This window comes from Pezoporus occidentalis, unplaced genomic scaffold (genome assembly GCF_034315485.1).
Source record: "Pezoporus occidentalis ecotype Australia unplaced genomic scaffold, CSIRO_AGI_Poc_V1 ctg53, whole genome shotgun sequence".
In the NCBI taxonomy this organism is placed as follows: Eukaryota; Metazoa; Chordata; class Aves; order Psittaciformes; family Psittacidae; genus Pezoporus; species Pezoporus occidentalis.
The window spans coordinates 3392001-3406004 of record NW_026915866.1 but is presented as its reverse complement, the minus strand read 5'-3'; the positions used below and the strand labels follow the sequence as shown (position 1 = coordinate 3406004).

Here is a 14004-nt window from a genome sequence, read left to right as displayed (position 1 = left end):
GTTGCTGAAAAGTGTTAAAGCTTTCTCTCTCCTCCTAACAAGGATGCACAAGAAGCTGTGATGGGGGACAGTGAGGGCAGCTGACCCAAGCTGACCTAAGGGATATCTCTGACCATATGACATTGTGCTCACCATTAAAAGTTTAGGGAAGGAAGAGGGAGGATATTTGTGGTTGTGGTGCTTGTCTCCCCAAGCAAGTCTTACATGTGCTGATGTCTTGCTTCCCAGGAAGTCTATGCCAGTTAAGCCTCTCTCAATTTAAGGGAAAAAATAAAAAAAATAAAAAAGCTTCATCTATCTAGGGTATAGCTGAGGGAACAACACTTCCTTGGGATATAAGAGCATGGCTCCAGATGCACTGCCTTGAGACAGACCCCAGCTTTTCTGTCACCCACATTGCATAGAAGTCCCCTGGGACACAGCTACAGGATACTCCACAGTGAGTCCTATTTTTTTCTGAGAGTTCATTGAATATGTAAATGAATATTCATTCAAACAGAAAAATGAATCTTGATTTCCCACTTCATGGGCAACTACTGTAAAAAGCAGGAAAGAATCATGTCTCTCTCTACTGCTCCAGCTTTTCCTTTACAGATAAATAATTAGAAAGTAATTTTAGAAAGCTTTATCAGAATATTCCTACCAGTTCCAAGTCATTAGCCTTCCTCCCCACTCCAGACTTCAGTTTGTAACTATTCCTGTCTCTCTAGTTTACTTGCTTATAGCAGATCCATTTAACCTCCTGAGCTCACACAAAGATTGGAGGTGAAGAAGGGGGGTGAAAGAGCTTTTACAAAGGTAATGGCAGAAGAAAAAAATATTGCAGCTGAAATTTTAAAAGCTTTCTACAGATTTGGAAGCTCAAATCCCTGTTAATTTTTACAGCATCTTCTGGAAAATTTTAATGTAAACTCTTTGCAAAAGCACCACCTAATTCTGTAGTTGTACAGTTAATGAGGCTCATAAGAGACTCAGTACTGAGATGAACAAGGAAATTAACTAGAATTTACTTCTTCATTTATCCATATATTTTCTGTATAAGCTATGTACATTTAAGTCTGAACATAAATTTCCATTTTCCCTTTTACAGATTGTAAACTTAAGCAGAAGAATATATTAAGTCATTTTCTGTAGACTACATAGTAGGACTGTAAAAAGATAAAACCAGGAAATTGATGGCAATCAGCTTCATGGCGATGAAACAGTTACACCACAATATAAATGATGTGATTTTAATAAATTACATTTGAAGGTACAATAATGGACTAACAACAGCTTTCCTCTCAAGATATTTCAGACATTATTGGCAATACTTATTGGTAAAAGATACTGGTAAAATATGAACATATCTTCATACTTATGACTTATAATGCAAGTGACATTGACACCACCATTTAACATTATTAAAATTGATATGCTAATGAATCAAAGTGCTATTCTCCACTTTGAAAATAAATTAAATTACATTTTAATCTTCTTAATTTACTTTTGTACTTAGCATTTGATATAAGTATTTACCAGTAAGTCAATAGTATACTACTGCCCGATTTTATTTTCCAAGAAACCTTTATCATTTTCTCCAATAAGCAAACAGAAAAACTTCTTTTTTGCATTGATACAGCTATCAGTCACCTTAAAAATAACCAGTAATAGATGCTTTGTAATATATCCATGATCACCTCATGGGAAACAGCTGCTTCCAGCAGGCCATGAGGAACTAAGTCTTCTCTTGGAAAGATCTGGGCTAATCAGTCTTTTGGACGTCACATCTATGATGCTACACTCTGTGGATGAACATTAGGAGCCACACTGTCAGCTACCACAATAACAAATTACAGTTGAGTTATTGTCCTGGGTTCAGCAGTAGCAGTCATTTTTCTCCTTAGTAGCTGGTGCAGCACTGTGTTTTGACTTTCGGCCTGGGAACAGAGCTGATAACACTGATATTTTAGTCTGACCAAGGACTTTGTGAGGCTCATATTCTGCCAGGGAGGAGGGAAGGCTGGGAGGAAACAGAGACAGGACACCTGACCCAAACTGACCAAAGAGGTATTCCATACCACAGCATGTCATGCCCAGGATGTAACTGGGAGTTACCCGGAAGGGCTGGGAGACTGCGGGGTTGGACGAGGTATTGGTCAGTGCTTGGTTAGGCTGGTGGGGTGAGTTATCAGTTGGCAGGTGCTGAGGTGTTGTATTCTCTTCTCTTGTTATTTCCTTTATCATGGTTATTATTGGTGGTAGCAGCAGTGATTTGTGTTATACCTTAGTTACTAAACTGTTCTTATCTCAACCTGTGGGAGTTGCATTCTTTTTGATTCTGCTCTCTGTCCCTCCGGGAGTAGGGGGAGGGCAAGAAGGGGGGGAGTGAATGAACGAGCTGCCTGACTGGGTTTAAACCACACCAGTTATGTAATCAGTACTGTACATCCAACTAATGGCCATTCCTTGATGAGATTCAAATTTGACAAGACTTGTTAGGATCCTAACAGCTGGGCAACAGAGGAATTTGCTTATCCGACTCCTTTCAGCAAATCTACCTTGTCACCGTACAATTTTTTGATCTTGTGTATCAGTGTAATCTTTACTAATTTCCCATAATGGAGCCCCATATCTTCTTCAGAGTTCATCTTCCATTAATGTAAAAATTAATCTGTGAAGTAATAACCAGTCTTGAGGATATTATGGATAATATCAAAGGAAATTTTAATCAAAATATAAAGACTGAATTTTAGTACCTTTTGCAAGCCTTTTTTACGCTGAAAAAAGTCACATCCACGCTATAAAAAGACTTTCATATACTTCTAAAAAAGTCCACATTTATGTGTTAGTCTCACATGTGCTTTGCTCCCATGCTCACTAAAAGTCACGCCTATGACAGTATGTAATTCCCCATGCACCTAAAATAGTCCTTTGCTACATCTGAAAGTTGGACTGAATTAAAATGTTAGAAAATCCTATGCACACAGTTTTTTGTTACACATCCTTTTTCTTCTTATCCTTTGTCCTGACCTATGTACAGCCTTTCTTGCAATAAAGTCTGAGTTACCTGTACAGCTACACTCACCTATTTACTAAGATACATACTGCATGAAAGCGGTAGTTAGACCAGGGAGAAGAAGCATCTGCAACAGCCTGCTGTGTCGACATTGCATTTCTAACTGATGTGACCTGCATTATTGAAACACTGAACAAGAGTATAACTTGTAAGTAGCTCTCTTCTGCAAGTCTTCCAGCAAAATGACAGGCCATATTTTAATAACATTTCAGCTCTAAAAAAAGCATTCGAGCAAATGTCAGAAGCCCTATTTCAGCAAAGATCTGAATACATCTGAATCTCTTTTTGACTGCATCAATATCAGCACACATTAATTATCCTTTGCATGGATTCCGTGTGTTATTTGAAACATCTTCTATGAAGGCCACATCAGAAACTCAGTATTCAGGTAAATACTGGAGTTATTTCACCAGAAACATCCCCACCTCACCTCAAGGCACTTGGGTAAACTTGTCAATTTTTTCTTTTTCTGATAAGAAGTATGTGCTTAACAATAGCACTGCCATTACAGTGAGGAGTGCTATCATGTCAGTTCCTGCATTCTCCATGCTCCAAATCTATCAATCAGAGATGTCAGGTCTGTCACACAAATTGGGACGGAATTGAATTGGTCTGTGTTTATGAAACACAGACTTTGATATTACCCAGCTGTTCCAGTGTTATGTTTGAAAGCAAATGAATTATAAAGGAAAAGAAAAAAAATTAATCTTATTTAACAGATTATTTTTTTTAACTTCTATTACAACACCTAGGAAAAAAGGGAGTGTAGAATATTTCACAATGTATTTCAAGATGAACTAGGACAACTTTAAAGAATTAAGCTCAGGAAGCACCAATTTTTAAAACATATCGGTATGCCTTTTGGGGGCAGTGAGATTCTACTAAGAGTAACCTAAGAAAAGTTCATGCTACACTGCACATTAAGAAACAGTATCTTGACACTAATTGTGATAGTCCCCAAGTCATTTGAAAACCAGAGCACTTTGTTAATACAACAGAAAAACTTAATGTCCAACAATTAAATAATATAGACTAATTCACTTTTGTGCAATTTCACAGACTGCAAGCGCAGTTTATCATTACTCTATCACCCTCAGCCCACATGAAAATACCACATCTCATCAAAGTATATTACTGAGAATAAAAACAAGACATTTGAAGAATGGAAGAAAAAAATCACTAATACATAATTTTCATAAACAGACATAGCTAGAATAAAGCCCAGAAATACTGAATCACATGACCAATGTCACACAGGAAGCCTATGGCAAATTTGAGACCTTAACACAGACATGGCAAACCCCAGTTTGCCATACCACATAAAACTGTCCTATCTTTAAGTTTATACCTGTGTAGATCTTGAGAGAAGTAGTTTAAGTAGAAATGTCAAAAATACTTATTAAGTTGATCAGCCTGGACAGTATTATAGATATTCGCTTGAATATTTGATTTTCGTAGTTTTAAAACACCTGTTTCAAGGTACTATTTTCTCAGTAACTGATCACAACTGGAACCTGTTCATAAAATGGTTTTGTTAATTAAGTGTGGATTAAAAAAAATAAAATCGTATGTTTCTCAGCCTGTCTGAACTGATACTGCTAACTCCATGTTGAAATAGGCAGGCAGAAAGAACTGCTTGTACTTGTTATTCACTGGGAAAAAGCAAAGTATGCTAACTTGTGCCAAATATTTTTAAGTGTTATGAATTTACATCAGTTCATAAGTATATGATTTTGAACACTGAATTTTAAAGTGGGTTCACTGAATTTTAAAATGGGTTATTTTTTTTTTCCCTGTTCCTTAAAACGCTTTCTTCCCAGTTAAAAAAAAAGAAAAAATATAAAAAATATCATGATATCATGTCTGGAAATGAAAATACAAGAGGATTACTTTTACAATCCAGTATGCATGACATATCTCCATGATGAAAGCTGCAAATTGCTGTTTGCTTATGCCAAAATTTTTCATTAATAGACAATGATTTACAGGCCTTGTCTGTGAGCAACACCAGTTCTGATAATTCTGGGATAGAAGCATCACGTAAATGGAGTGACAGATACCGAGATGTTCTTTGTTTCTCATCCTGTTTTATCTCAAAAATGAAGTTCTTTTTATCTTGCTTTACCACACACACACAAAAAAAAAGTCTACTGCTTACTCTACAATTCCTTCTGCAACCAGTATCAAAGTATGACAATTATATGAAAAGATTCAGCATTCTGCAATACATCCATACGCACAAAACAAACCTGGCATTTAGCAGACAACTTTGCTGTCAACATTAAAAAGGCAAAAACCAGTGTGGATAATGGGTGAACTAAATAAGGCACATACTGGGTACCCAAAACACCTACAGAGCCAAAGGGAAAACCCTGGACTCAAGCCAAACAAATAATTACAATATGCACTCAAAATCACTAACTGGACAACGGATATGACCTGTGACTGGGTTAAGACAAGTTTTGAATCCAGAGAAGCATATTGCACAACAGTGATTTTACAAAAAAAATGTTTAAAATGTTTATTTTTTTTTTACTACTATATGAACTCTGTATAGAAAAAAAATTTCTAGGTAAGTATGGACAATACCATCCCCAAAGAAAAGCACTATTATATAACTGAGATTTTCTGTATCCTTTTCTTTTAGTATTTTAGTTTCAGTTATTATAAATGCAGGTCTTAAAGAAAAATTTGCAGTCACACATAATAGAAACTTTCTGTGTTTTTAATAGTGTGAATAATCCCAAACTTCACCTCACTTTCTCGGAAAGAGAGAGGGCAGGCAGCAAACCTTTCTGCATGTAGCTTACATTACACAACATGGGAACTGTATTATGCCAGCTGTTTCTTCTCAGGAATGAATCAATACTGGCAGATGGGTCAGACTAATATAGTGAGATGTTTATTCTACTGTCTGTCATTCTTCTCTCTACCCTAATGCAGCCAAACTGTTGAAAATCTGGTGAATCACAGCCAACACAGCGAACATTATCTGTGAGGCTGATGTTGTCACCAGTCAACACCAAGGAAGGTGCTAAAGTAGCACTGCTCACCCTGGAAGGTGCCTTCAGCTGTGCCACTCTCTCATAGCCACACCTACACAGTCTAAAGAAGCTTCCGTTTCATTTTCAGATGATAGAGTTTCTGAGATTGTAAGTTAAAGCAAATGAAGTTGGCACTTGGGTTAAATCAGAGAACAGAATGTTATCTTTTCAATTACCTTTTTTAAAAAAAAATGCATGTTAATGTCAGAGGAATACCTATTTTATTCCCATCTTATAAAATACTGTGGGGTACCCTGATCCTACAAGGGTGACAGAGACAGCAACCCCAGATGTTTCCTAATTTGTAATGTTAAAAGTTTATTAACTTCTGTTTCCACAGCTCCACAGTAAACAGGCATGGTACTGTTTGCCAGATAATCTTCTCCCTGCAGAAGTTTGTTGCTGTAGCAACATGTTAGAAGAACCAGGATGCCAAAGTGGCCACGCTGTACGTGCATGCAATGGAACAGTGGTTCCAGGAGAAAAAAGTGGAAACAAAAAAGCAAATCCATCTGCAGCACTGCTGAATGATGAATGCTGGAGTATTTCTACAGTTATAATACTGTTTATATAGTTAAATCCACAAAGAATGAGTCTCTTTGTATAAGCAAGAACATCAGAAGACCTTACATAAATGGGAATTGGAGTAAGTGCATTTTTTTTCCTTTCTGTTTTTTCCCCTGCTAAAAATATAGTCCTGAATCCATCAGAGATTACCTAAACATGAATTTATCACCCTGATGACTAATTTTTAAGCCAGTTGGCACCTAGATGCTCCTTGCAGCCAGGTCTTAATGTGACCTTGGATATGTCATAGTTATAGCATGGTTCCAATACTAAGTTGTAATGTTTGAGTATTTATTAGAACTATTTTCTGTTAATAATGAAGTACCAGGTTAATTTGTACATTAATAAATTAAACATAGCAAAAGGATGGTTAAGTGCTGATAAATAGGATCAGTATAATTCATATGACAAAACCCATATCCTTCATGTAATAGTATAGTTACAAATTCGTATTTTTACATTTATCAAATCTAGTAAACTTATACACTAAAGGCTGTCTAAAACAGTGTCTCCTTACAACTGTTGGCAGCAGTCTTGGCTTTGGAAACTGCACAACCTCATTTCCTTGCCTCTCTCCTTCAATTCACACATGCAGGGGTTTTGTGGGTATATTTATTCTATAGAATCATAGAATAGTTAGGGTTGGAAAGGACCTTAAGATCATCTAGTTCCAACCCCCCTGCCATGGGCAGGTACACCTCACACTAAACTATATCACCCAAGGCCTCGTCCAACCTGGTCTTGAACAATGCCAGGGATGGAGCATTCACAACCTCCCTGGGCAACCCATTCCAGTGCCTCACCACCTTAACAGGAAAGAATTTCCTCCTTATATCCAATCTAAACTTCCCCTGTTTAAGTTTTAACCCGTTACCCCTTGTCCTATCACTACAGTCCCTAAGGAAGAGTCCCTCTCCAGCATCCCTATAGGCCCCCTTCAGATACTGGAAGGCTGCTATGAGGTCTCCACGCAGCCTTTTCTTCTTCAGGCTGAGCAGCCCCAGCTTCCTCAGCCTATCTCCATATGGGAGGTGCTGCAGTCCCCTGATCATCCTTGTGGCCCTTCTCTGGACTTGTTCCTACAGTTCCATGTTCTTTTTATGTTGAGGACACCAGAACTGCACACAATACTCCAGGTGAGGTCTCACAAGAGCAGAGTAGAGGGGCAGGATCTCCTCCTTCGACCTGCTGGTCACACTCCTTTTGATGCAGCCCAGGATACGGTTGGCTTTCTGGGCTGCGAGAGCACACAGCCTGCATTTGGGTTATCTCAGGTCTCTCCCACTGACCATGAGAGTAAAGAGATGTGCTTACATTTTCACATATACATACTTATGCACACATACATACTTCTGAAATCATATTCTCTGTGAGCATATATGTACACACTGTATACGTAACACGTATGGAGTATTATTCACATGTGTGAGGAATGGAAACAGGTTCCCCCTGAGCCTTCTCTATGCTACACATTCCCAGGTTTCTCAGCCTTTCCTCATGGCAGAGATGCTGTAGTCCCTTTATCACCTTGGTAAGCCTTCACTAGATACTCTCCAGTCTCTCTTGTACTGGGGAGCCCAGAACTGGTCCCAGCATTCATGGTGTGGCCTCACCAGTGCTCAGGAGATTGACGTAGTCAATAATTTGTGTAAGGTGACCCAGGATACCATTAGCCTTCACTGTGGCAAGGGCCCATTGCTGGCTCATGGTTAATGATAATTAGCAGATGTATACATAATTAATACCTTTATACAGATCAGAAACAAACCAAAAAAGAACCAAACCCCCAAAACAAAACAACCCCCAAAACAAACAAACCCCACCCAGGAATTTCAAATTGAAAAATAAGCAAACAAAACAAAACAAAAAACCCAAACCAAAAGTAAGGTTTTAATCCAAAACCTGACTCCCAACATATTGCTGCTATTCTGTTCTTTATGGCACTTCCTTCCAAACAACAGAACAGACTTAAATCTTTTCTGCCTGGAATTCAGCAAAAAAGGGTTCTTTCTTGCTCAGAACACTTTTCTCCATTTGTTTAATCAATAAATTCATTTTATGCAACAAAACACAATCTGTACTTTTAGTCAAGCTGATTTATGTCCCTGCTTTTAATTATAATCAGATAAACAATCATAACCAGTGAAAGTCAGAAGAGGTATAAAAGACAGACTAATTTGACTCATTTTCTTCCAAAATGAAAATGTTGTCTTTCCTAGCTTATCTTGCATTGTACAAGCACCAACATCTGTACATCTAGTAAATATTTTCATGTCAATATTTTAGTAACATTAAAATCCTGTTTAATTATAACGGCACAGATCAGGTTTTTCCCTGAATTGCATTAGTGAATTGCATTGAAAATGCTTCTCAAACATCACTGCCAAATGGCTTGTTCAAGTCTCCACAGAAAGGGCACAGCTCACTGAGAAACAGTGTCAGATCTTTGCTGTCAAAATTATCCTCAGGGGACACATTTTACCATCTCATAATGTTTCTAAACCTTTTCAAACACTTCTGTGGTCTCATAAAGATTTCCCTTGATACTCTGTAAACAAAAGGTCAGATCTGCATTTACCCAGGTTCCACAGTTACAAGAGATTTATCATTGCATTATCTGAAGATATTGCATGGGCAAGCAAGCTGTATTTCATTTCAAACAGCTGACGCCCCTAGCTCTTACTCGGCCTTTTTTGGTGGGTTTCTGTTTTTTGGTTTTTTTTTCCTCTTAGCACAACTGAAAACAAGGCTCAAAAGAACATTTTAGTTTCTTTTCTAGAGCACCTAAACTGTTCAATTAAAAAAGTATGATTCATGTAAAGAAGCAAGAAATGTTGACTCTTTTGTTAGGTTTGGCTGATGAGCAGTCTTAAAGTAAACTAGTTATCCAGAGATGCATTTTTGGCACAGAAATTAGTCCTGATTATCAAGCATTGAAGGAGCAGAAACAGTTTAAACAGTGTGGATAAGCTTTACAAGGTAAGAGATAGAAGTTATTCTAAATCAAATAGCAAAGAAACAATATTTGTCCATTCCCATTTGTTTACTTTGGGCGCTTGATGGAACTTTCTATGCAGTTTGTTTTCTCTGCAGTGTCAATTCTCTCCTCTGTCTCTACTGTCAGCCAGCACCAGACAGAAGCGGAGGACCAAGCGCTATTTTTAAGTTTTTCTTTCCATCCCTCTCCCCACTTCCCTTAATTGGCTAGGTTCAGGTCCATGTTTTCCCTTTAAGCTAGAAATTGCCTGAGCTCTTAGTGTTAGGTTTTAGCAACAGATGGTACACTTCCCTCTGAGTTAATTCTGAACCAGTATCTCAGGGTTGAGATTGCTAGAGTTGTTATCTTTCAGCAGAGATCCTGATTTTATAATCATTACCAATCCAAAGCCTACTTCAAAGAAAGAGTTGTTAAGCTCTGCTGTGGTATTATTCTATGTCAAACAGCTGTTTCAATCCGTCTAAGAGAGAGATGCTACTGGAATGCTGAAGATGCAATAGTGAAATAGGCTGTTAAATGAAGAGTTATTCAATATTTGCTACTGAATAAAATATCCTCTCCTATTCTTTCTCCCCAAGAACACCCATGTTTCTGCAAGTTCCTGCTAATAGGAATGAAACAGCTTTCCTAAACCTGGAGTGTAGGCAAAAGTAATAAAATAAAATTTAAATTAAACCTCCCCAGAATGGCAACTCATTTAATGGGGAAAAACAGGAAAGAAAACTGAATTAAAAAAAAAAAAAACAACCAAAAAAACAACCCCAACATCTTTGATCAACTGTGAGGGCAAAGCTGGAAAAATGGTTAAAATTATTTCATAATGTTAAAAGGAGAACAGGAGACAGTCCTTGGACAGTAAAAATGGGGAGAGTGGCCCAAGGAATCAAGGGAAGCCTAAGAAGATGAGTAAAACAGTGAAAGAAGGAGTGTGGCAATGGGAAGGGCAAAGAACACAAAATCGTCTGGTCAGGAAAATGCTACTAGACTGATCTGTGAAATCAAGATCTGATGTTAGGAAATTCAATAAACTATAGAGAGATGTTGGGAATTTAGCAGATGGGCACAATAAATACATAGTTTCAATTTAACATGTTCTTACAATAACTCTAGGATTAGCACCATGGGTCATGAATCTATTAAAAATATGGAAATATAGGGAAAATGAAAGGAAATGAGCTTGGCTCCTGGTATTCTTGATTCCTTGCATGAAGAGCAAAATTCAACTGAAATGTTTCCTGGGGCAGAGAAAGATTAAAAGAAAATTAATGGTACTCTATGGGCACAAATAATGTTTCATAGGGTTTGTCTGTGGTTATCGTAGCTGAAGGCTAAATAAAACATGAAGTTTGAGTGAAACTTTGAATCATATGATACTCAGTTGCTCTTCTTGTTGCCTAAATAAAGTCCATTGCACCAATAAGTAAAGCACTGAAATTGTAATGAGTCCTACTGTTTTGGCCTCTGACCAAAATCTTTATAGTATCTTTAGGTATCAAAAGGTTAGATAACTTGTTTGTTTAGTTGTTTGAGTTTTTTCACTCAAGGGATGCTGTGGATACTTAATTTGCACAGATCTTTTACACAGCAGCCTCTGAATTCTCTCAAAGGCAACCTCATTTGTCTTTCAGCTACTGCCTTCTCAGCATATTGACCTTTATCCTTATTTATGCCCAATACTTTCAAAGAAACGTAATGTTATGCAGAATTTGTTTTTTAAGGGACCCTTCAATTTGTCTGCAAGTAGGACATTTCTTTACAGTAATTTGAAATAAAAAATCAACTACTTACTCCCATTAATTAGATCTGTGGAACAAATGGGAATTATTAAAACATGTATGGCATGAAGGTTATCCTTTATGCTAAACATCATTTTTGATCTCATTTACTCCTTTCAAACTCAAATTAACTACTGAATTAAGCAGGAGTTCTCCTCCTCTTCATTCTTCTCCCTTCCCTGTTCATAAATCCTGTAACTTAAGGGCCATTACAGTATGAAATCTTAAATTAAATGGTTTTCATTACTTTTCTGTACACCCTATCATAGTACTGCTGAATAAGGTTTGATCCTTTTCAGAAGATCTCCCTAGAAACCAGATTTTTGTTTGGTTTTAAATTGTTACTTATTGTATTATACTAAAATTATCATACTGTGAGAAATGTATTACGCACTTGATGTGTGTGCTCATGCCCTGGTAATTTCTTAATAAACAAGGATCTTCTAGATGCTTTATGAGCATGTACTTTGGAAACAGCAGCAAGAAAGAAAAAAACACCTTAATAAACCATTTGGGTTCAATGAATTAAGGAATGCTTTTGTTTAGCTATGGTTTCCTTTGAAGTTGCATGGGCAACTCCTATTGCCCTGTCTAGAGCTAGCAGATAATCAGGAGGACCAGAATTTTTCACTGAATAAGCTACATATCCTGGAGAGGGATATTCTTTTCCGAAACATGTTTTCATTCAAGCAACCTTTTAACTGGCAAGTTCTGTCCCCTTATTCTACACTGAAAGCATGGCTTAGGGTTGACAGTATCTGGCCTAATGTAGTCAATACAATACAGTCAGCAGAAGTGTGAAGCTTTCTGCAATAGTGAGCAATTTATACTGTCCACTGAACTATACATGATGCAGGAAACAGTAACATTAGACTTCAAATCTCTTTTTTCAAAAGCAGCAGTGTGTGCATCAGTAGTGACTATATCATGGATAGTAACAGCCTGTTTTAAAATAACTTGTTTTTTTGAAGTGGAGATATGGGAATAGAGAGATGCAGGTGCACAGACAAACATCAGCCAAGATGACTTCAGCCAGGTAGAAAATAATCTTGAAGTTATAAAGGCAAAAGCTATTATTGATGGAAGTAGGTAATACTTTTCATTTTAAAATAAGGTTGATTTATTTTAATAGATAATCACAGTGTTCTGGAAACATATTAATGTAGAATATCTTGTATAATTTCTCCTTGCATATGGAAAAGATTTAAGTACAGCTTCACCCCCTCTCCACCAAAATCGTAAAAGTAGACTTCTCATTTTGCATATTGGACTGCTTGCCAGCCAGCTTCTGTCAGAAAAAACTTTTCAGCTCCTGGTGGCAGCTCAAGGCTCTCTCTTCTCCCTGACTGCTGAACTTTTATGTCTAAATACATAAGAAAAGGTTTGAATATTTAAGCAGAGCAGAAGTCCAATGTAGATGACATGCAGTGCTTAAAGAAAACTTTGGCATCAGCAGTATGTGCAACAACCTCATTCACTCTACATCTAATGCTGGCCCAATACTTAATGGCTCCAGTCCTGGAAAGAATTCCATCTTATTCAACTGATATTTCCAGAGGTTAAATAGAAAAATTCTTACAATTTTAGAATACAAAAGAAAAAAATATTAAATTGTTCCTCAAAGCTCATACACAGTTTGAACCCAATCTGCACTTAAAACTCATGACAAATTATTTCACCCTTTCATAGCTTGACAAAGAATCATAAAAGGTTTCTGCTGGAAGGGACCTTAAAGATCACATGGATCCAACTCCCCTGCTATGGCCAGTGACACCTTCCACTAGGTCAGGTTGCACAAAGACCCATTGAGCCTGGCCTTGAACACTTCCAGGGATGGGGTAGTCACAGCTTCTCTTGGGAACTTGTTCCAGTGTCTCACCACTCTCACAGTAAAGAAGGTGAGATCTACAAAGTTTTAATAACTAGAGCAACGCAAGGGCAAAGAAAAGAGGAATGTGACATCCAGATCAAGAACATCTTGGAGAAAGTCTCCAGAGTGTCTGGACAGTCTGCAAGATGCAGTTAGACTGCACAGGATGGACAAGTTCAGCTCTTTGAAATTTTCAGTTAGGGGTTGATTAGCCAAGGACGTAAGAATGGTTTGAGATTTTTTGATGGAAGATAAAAGATACTTGCATTCATTACACTGCTGCATAAATGCCTATGGCCCTTTGTGTTTAATGAGACAACATACATATTACATGTTTACAAAAGTAGAAAGAAGGTTCTCATCTTGGAGCTCTTCTAACAGGTATGAAGTTATGCACTCACTCATGATCAATCATACATGATCATGCCGCTAGGAAGATGTAACAAACAAGTATTAACAACTAACCTCCCAAGTAATAAGCAAACATCTTATATATGGTACTTAAAACATTTAAACATCATCCCATGTACTAATACTTTTGCTCTGCTTTTCTTTTTGTATTATACTCTTTTTCTGTGCAAAGTTATCATAGTTCAATATTGAAACTTGTTCTGTAGTTTGACCTCTTTAAAGAGTCACCTTCCAACTCGAATTCTTTTAATTGTTATTTGACACTGTGGGAACCAACCTGG

The 14004-nt window shown here is 37.3% G+C and overlaps 1 protein-coding gene and 1 long non-coding RNA gene across 4 annotated transcripts in view; one reads left to right on the top strand and one right to left on the bottom strand.

The window, feature by feature from the left end:
* Window positions 1–14004, bottom strand: part of CCSER1 (coiled-coil serine rich protein 1) — a 709606-nt gene that overhangs the window by 205414 nt on the left and 490188 nt on the right. The window lies entirely within an intron of this gene.
* LOC134173453 (uncharacterized) lies at window positions 3342–6752 on the top strand. The gene is made up of 2 exons (XR_009968261.1): window positions 3342–3502; window positions 6443–6752. It is a non-coding gene; the product is annotated as an uncharacterized LOC134173453 (long non-coding RNA).